Source organism: Leopardus geoffroyi, chromosome B2 (assembly GCF_018350155.1).
Source record: "Leopardus geoffroyi isolate Oge1 chromosome B2, O.geoffroyi_Oge1_pat1.0, whole genome shotgun sequence".
In the NCBI taxonomy this organism is placed as follows: domain Eukaryota; kingdom Metazoa; phylum Chordata; class Mammalia; order Carnivora; family Felidae; genus Leopardus; species Leopardus geoffroyi.
The window spans coordinates 21,722,922-21,730,626 of NC_059332.1; positions in this window are offsets into that span (position 1 = coordinate 21,722,922).

Consider the following 7,705-nt stretch of genomic DNA (forward strand, 5'->3'; position numbering starts at 1 on the left):
TAATGGTGCCAGCTCACAGGGCTGGGTGAGGATTAAAAGAGATTATGCACATAATGCCCTCAGCCCAGAGTCTGGCACTCAGTAAATCGTGGCTATATTTATTATCCCTCCCCTGCCAACCTCATCCTGGTTTCCTATGAAGCAGCACACCTCGAAGGGTGAGCCGGGAAGCCTGAGCACCTGCATCCCTGGGAGCCTGTGAGAAACGCACATTTCTCCATCCACCTCACACCATTGCCATCAGAATGTCTGGGCTTGGGACCCAGCGACCTGTGCGGACAGGCTCCAGGGGAGATTTGCATGCATGGTCAGTCTGAGAGGCACCCATCTGGAGATCCTACTGTGTGACTCCTCACGCTGACACTCACCTTGCTCCTTGCCCTGCCCCACCTCATTCCTGGGAACAGTTGAAGCTGCAGGTGTGGGAAGAAACTGAAGTGGGTTCTGGGAAAGGGCTGTTGACTCAGTACTTCCGGATGGATAGACAAAGGGTGTGGAGGGTATTGGCCCATCCCTGCCTTCGACACAGCCAACAGAGAGGGGAACTGAAAGGAATTTCTGAGTATCCCTGCAGGAAGCCAGGGAGAATTAAGCAGGCCCTGCAGGGCAGAGCGCCCAACCCTTTAAGAAAGGGGTTGCGAACCTGCCAGCCTGAGTGCCACTAGACGCTCCTCCTACCAGATCAGCAGCTCTCCCTCTCTCACACCAGCCCCTTCCGTGGGTCCTGGGGGAGAGTGCTGCATGGTCTGGCTGCTGGGCCTTTCTTCATGGCTCTACCTCTGAGACCCCCACCTCCCTTCTCCAGCAAATGTTTGCCCCTGGTTTCACCCATTTTGTGTCATAGATAACACAGTCACATATTTGATTCATCTGGGAAACTGTAAGCTCCCTCAGGCCAGGACTTTATTTCCTCAATCACTGTTGACCAATGGCCTACTGTGCCAAGGTTTTTTCTGGGGGCTGGCGAGTCAGCTGAGAACAAGGACCACAGCCAGTACCCCCAGTACAGGTGACACCACCCCACTGGGGCTAACCCAACAAGTTCCCCAGATGACTTTACTTTTCTGCCTCACATCCTCTAATGGCTTCCAGTCATCCATACTCCTTTCTGGGGCCTGTAATGCTCTGTATGCTTCCCACTCTCTCCTCCCTTCAACAGTGATTCCATCAGCCTTCAGACCTGTTCCTGCACAGGTTTTTGCCCCTTCCTCCCCCTGAGATGCTTTTTCCCAAACTCCCAAGGCTTGCTCCTTCCTTCTCATCTGATCTCTCTGGCAAGTACAACCACGCCGCATTCCATCATCCCAATCTCCCATTTGGCTTTAGTTTCTTGGTAGCATTTATTATTGCCTAAAATTATATTCTATACTATCATATTACATATGCCTTCTTCACTTGTTACTGTCAGTCTTCTCTAGAATTTAGAAGTTCCCTGGAGGTAGAAACTTAATTTGCCTGTTCTCTGTCCTATCTCCAGTGCCTATACTGTGGTTGGCACCCAGGAGGAACTCAATGAGTATTTGGTGAATGAATGAATCAATGGACAAATGATTCTACTTGGAGTTTGCAGAATCTCTCATTAGATTCTGGATTCTCAATTCTTTTCTCCCCTCTTCCCTTGGAAGGCGTCGAGCCTTTTGAAATGTTCAGTGGGCTGAAAATATGATTCTCCATCCCACGTTTACTTAGGATGTCAGTGACTGACCCCCAGTGATACTCCCTAGTCCTTGTAAGAGTCCTTCAGGATGTCAGGAAATAACAATGTGTTATTATAAATAGCTCTAAGGGAAATCTATTGACTATCAGTCTGGGAATAATAAACATTCCCTAGTAATTTTCTTACAGTATAGATACTACTTTTAAGGGGGTTCAAAATATTCTTTAGAGTCCAGACAGTAACACAGTGTGGGCTTGTCTTAGGTTATTTGTCAGAAAGTACCAAGTCTGGGCAGGTGAATTTTCCAGAAGTATAAAGCATCAACCTTCTTAATCCTAAAATTAAAACACAACTATGAAAGTCGTTTTGATAGAAGACTTTTCATAGATTAAAATGCTTATCTGCACCTACATATTGTGTTAACCTTCTTTGAGGGTGCTCTGCAGAGAGAGAGAGGAAGGATCTCTCTATTGGAAATTAGAACAACAACAAAATGATTCCCAAGACACTTAAGTTGGAGTTTTCTTCCTCCCTCTTATTTTTCTCACTTTCCTTCCTCTTTTCCTCATTTGTGACATAGAAAAGTAAAAAGTTCCTTCTCAGCTTGGGGCTTCGAAGTCTCAAAGGGAAAAGTAAACAAACTTCTACCCTATTAGCAGATTCTGTGTCTGACAGATGTTCACTTAAACAATCAGATGTGCCAACAGACCTGCAGGATGTTCCCTTAGGAGCGGCCACCAGGGAAAGGACTTCCCCATTCCTCAAAAAAAATTTTTTTAAGTTTATTTATTTTTGACACACAGAGAGAGAAAGTGTGAGCAGGGGAGGGACAGAGAAAGAGGGAGACACAGAATCCGAAGCAGGCTCCAGGCTCTGAGCTGTCAGCACAGGGTCTGACATGGGGCTCCAGCTCACAAACTGGGAGATCATGATGCTTAAGTTGGATGCTTAACCAACTGAGCCACCCAGGCACCCCTGGGCTTCCTCATTCTTACTCCAGGGCAGTGCCTTGGGGTTTTGGTGGAACTCTTTATGCTTAGATAATATAAGGAAGATTTTTATAATGTACCATCTTAAAGCACTGTCAAATCACAACATATCCAAGGAAGCAAGGAAATTGAACAATTACATTATCAGGAGAGTGTTTCTTTAGCCTAACAAAGAAATCATTTTCTTTGCCATTTCTAGAGCCCTTTGAAAGAATTTTCCAAATTAGCTCAAGTTGTCAGTGGTCTGCATCTGTCTTATGAGGACATCTTCCTTAGGAGAAAATGAAGGACTACTGATTTCCTCGTACAGGAAGGAGCATACTTTCAGGAGAACTTTGTACCTCCTATCAGTGATAATACTTTCAGTTGCAAGTGACAGGAAACCCGATCGAAACAGGCTTCAGCCAAAAAGGAAATTATGCTGGCTGGGGTCACCAAGCAGCCCAGAGTAGATCGGGTGTGGCTTCAGGTGTGACTTTATTCAAACCTCAAGGATACAACCAGGCCCAGTCGTCTTTTCTCTCCCATGTGCCTCCCATACATGGGCTCTCCCCTTGCAAGATGGCTGCCAACAGCTCTCAAAGTGAGGCCTCCTGTCTTCAAAGACAGCAGAAAAAAGAGAAGACCCAGACAGACCCTCATTGCATCTCACCATCTCTAAATGCCAACCAGGAGCCTGTCCCTCAACTAATCATAGTTCCAGCAGCATAGGATATCCTGATTGGCTTAGACTCAGGTCACATGACCCACTCCAAAGCCAATGAGAATGGAGGACTGGATGACGACCTAGTGATCTGAGGACAGATCTCTGCTACTGAATAGCTGCACTGTCATCAACAAGACAGACTGGGGAAGTGATGGTGCATATATAATTTACAAGGAATCTTACAAATACCATCATGCTTTCTTTCAGTGAAGATTTATCTCACTGTTAAAGTTTCCCAACTGGCATATCATCAAAATTAGCAGGGGATTTAGATTCCATAGGCTTGGGTGGGAACCACCGAGTATAATAAATCTGTTAGTTGGATCATTTTTAAGATGATCCCAGACGACTTGGAAGATCAGATGGAGTCGGACACCCTCCTATGCATCCCTCTTGTTGGCACCTCAACTCCATCCCTATGTCTATGCCTGTATATTCTGCCTTGTACTGTAGTATTTCTGTATGGGCTTTTCTTGCCCTTTCAAAACAATAAACCATTGGGGGAAGCGGATCTTGCTGTTCCTTGAGCCCCAACCTTCACAGGCCCTCCTACCTTGCCTTAGGCATAGAAGGTGCTCAATTATTTCTGTTGTTTGGATCAAAGTATGAGTGAATGGAACCCTTACATTTCTCCCTTTTTTCTCCTTCTCTTTGTTTTTGGCATCCCTCCCCCCCACCCCACCCCAAGATGTCTGTCCTTGGCGTTTGTCCTAGCAGACTCCAGCCTGATTTGCTACAAGGCTTTGAGATGTTATTTCTGCAGGGTTGCTTGTGTTTTAAGAAGAAATTGTTGGAAGACATGACATTTTAAAGTCATAATGGTAAGCAGAAGCAGAAAAAAAGACCTAGGGTACAGAATTTGGGGACACCCCCCTTTCTGAGAACTCCTTTATTTTCCAAATTAGAAACATTAAAATGTTTTCTGTTATTTCTCTATTACAAAGTGAGGCCAGAAGCACATGACAATAAAAATAGTAGAACAAAATTTAGGAAGACAGGCAGGGGTTCCTTTTTAAATAAGATAAGAAACCCAGAAGTCATAACAAAAGAAAAAAAAACCCAGAAATTTGATTAAAAAATTAGAAATATCTTCATGAAAAGATATACCTTTAATTGACAGGATGACAGGAGAAAAAATTAGTAATACCACCACAGAAGCTTACTATTTGATAAGTGCTTACAATTTGATATGAGAAAGTTAACATCCCAACAGTAAAATGGGCAAAGTATATAAATGGGTGTAAATAGGTGATTTATAAAAGAGGAAACACAAATGGCCAGAGTGTATGAGAAGATGCCAACCCTCACTTCAGTCAGGGAAACAAATGTGAAATTAACCAGATGTCAGTTTTTACCCATCTGATTTGCCAAATTTGAAACAATCCATAACATCCAGAGCTGGGAGGTTTGGTGAAATGGGCATCTTATCCATTGCCCATGGGGGTATGCTTTGCTGTAAATGTTTACCAAAGTTGTTTGGAAACATCTATAAAATAAATGATGTTTATAGCCTTTGACTGAACCACAAATCCTATTTTTAGGAATCCAAGCTAAAGCTTACAAAATGAAAGTACCAGGATGTATCACTACAGGTATAAAGATTATTTCAGCTTTGTTTGAGGTAGGGCGGGATGGGGAAAGAAACCCTGCATATCCTGTCATAAAGGAATATGCATTCAAACTGTAACATCTCATGAAGCTAATAAAAAGAATAAATGAAATCTATAAATTGGGGGTGGGGTGTCCATGATATATATTATGTTATGTTATGTTATGTTATGTTATGTTTATATTTTATTATATTATATATTAGAATACCACTTTTTTATTAAAAAGTGATAGAGAAAGCAAACCCCTTCCATATGTGTTCGTATTTCTATATGATTATGGACTGATACACAAAGGTGTGAGGGTTCGATAGCAAACTGTTAACATTGCTACCTTATGGGATGGGATTACAGTGGGGGCGGCAGGCCTGCCCTTAACTCAGAGAGGTGGTGGGCCCAAGGAGAGAGGACAGACGGAAGCTTGGCCTTGTCTCCCCCTTCACCCCCACCGCCCAGCTCTTTAACTCCCTGTGCATGTGAAGAGACTTTGTGCATATATGTGTTGGCACCCCAGCCTGCCTGCCCCCCACAGCTGTTCCTGGAATTATGAGAGCACCCATCCTGGGCCAGGCTGCCCTTGAAAGAACAAACCCCAGGGGAGCCTCACTTGCGCCCTGGAGGAGGGCTGGAAGTCTTTGGAGAGGGAATTCTAGTATCACTGGTACCTAGAATATGGTCTAAAAGGAGTCACAGACTCCAAGAGGGCATGCGTCCTGGGTCCTGAAGACTCCTAATTCACTGGTGAGGCTTAGGTTTCTAAAGCAGAGGGCTAGAACAGTCTGTCCTAGTGGCCCACTTTGAAGGAGGTGGGTACAGGGAAGTGGGGGAGATGATTAAATACTTTTCTTTATGGATCTCTAAATTATTGACTCATTACAATAAACACTCGGGAATTTTAAAAAGATGTAAAAAGTATCCCTTTAAACATTTTAAAGTGAAAACCAAAACCTAACAGGGTTAAAGACACCCAGCTAAATTAATCTCTAGTGGGGAAATGTCAGGCACCATCACGTACATTTGGGTAAGGGAAGGAGCTGAGACCACCTACCACTTTCTCATACCTCCTCATTCCATCTCGCCATCCTGATCTGTTGTTTTGCTGTAAAGTCAAGGGGAGTCACGGCATGGGATCAAGCACACATAGGTATATACACATTTTTTGAGAAGATATATCCACCCATCAAATATTTACAAGGGCTCATATGTGTTGGGCATTGTTTCAGGTGGTAGGAAAATAGCAAAGAATAAAATAACAAAAAATCCTTGCCCTCATGGAGATAGGCATTAAACAAGAGAAATATATAAAAGTAAAGGTGTGTGAGAAGGTGCTAAAAATAAAATCAGGACGGAGTGAGAGGTAGGTGACTCCAGTTTTATGTGGTGTGACCAGGAAGGTCTTACCTGGGATGAGATGTAAATCTTTATCTGTAGGAAATGAGGGAACCAGGCTGGGAAAGGAAATTCAGTGAAGTGACAGATTTGTACACCTCACATTTTCCCCCCTTGGAATTGATAAAACAATAAACCAGACATGAAAACATGGAGGAAACTCCCGTGCATATTGCAAGGTGGAAGAAACCAGTCTGTACAACTCCAGTTATATGACATTCTGTAGAAGGCAAACCTTTAGACACAAAAAGGTCAGTGGTTGGAGGGCAGAGAGGTGGAGGGGACTAGGTTGTGCACAGTGGACTTTTTAGGGTGGTAAAATTCTTCTGTATGATTCTGTAATGGTGGATACATGACATTATATGATTGCCAAAACCTATAGAACTTTACAGCACAAAGACTGAACCTTAACATATGGAAAGTAGAAAAAAAAGTAATTTAGAAGGTCAGAGGATCCCAGGGAGCAACACAGACTGTGACAAGAGATTCTAACTGTAATTAAAAAAGGGGTGCCTGGATGGCTCAGTCAACTGAATGTCTGACTCTTGGTTTTTGGCTCAGGTCATGATCCTAGAGTCGTGGGATTGAGCCCAGTGTCAGGCTCTGTGCTCAGCTTAAGATTCTCTCTCTCTCTCTCTCTCTCTCTCTCTCGCTCTTTTATTTTATTTTATTTTTTTTTATTTATTTATTTTTATTTTTTTATTTTTTTATTTTTTTATTAAAAAAATTTTTTTTTCAACGTTTATTTATTTTTGGGACAGAGAGAGACAGAGCATGAACGGGGGAGGGGCAGAGAGAGAGGGAGACACAGAATCGGAAACAGGCTCCAGGCTCTGAGCCATCAGCCCAGAGCCTGATGCGGGGCTCGAACTCACAGACCACGAGATCGTGACCTGGCTGAAGTCGGACGCTTAACCGACTGCGCCACCCAGGCGCCCCTCTCTCTCGCTCTTTAATTAAAAAAAAAAAAAAGTATGAAACAACCTCATGGAAGTAGGTGGTGGGAAGGGACTGGCCTAAGTAATACTGGGGATGAGCAGAATCTATAAAACTAAAGATTAAAACTATAAATCTACAAATCTATAAAACTAGAGAGGAACTGCATATAAGCACTGGGCTCTAATCATAATGTTGTTTCCCACACTGCTGCTGGTTTACGATTCTGATGCTTATGTACATATATACAGGGATGGGGCATTAAATGGATGGTGGGTGGTAGGAGACAGGTTTTTTACCGTGGGAGTGGGTATTCACAGATAAACAATGGGGGGAAGCTAACGTGGTCTGTCTCTTAATAGATTAAAGTTGGAGACGTCAGTAAAAAAATCATGTTTTACTTAACATTGATATAAATAGT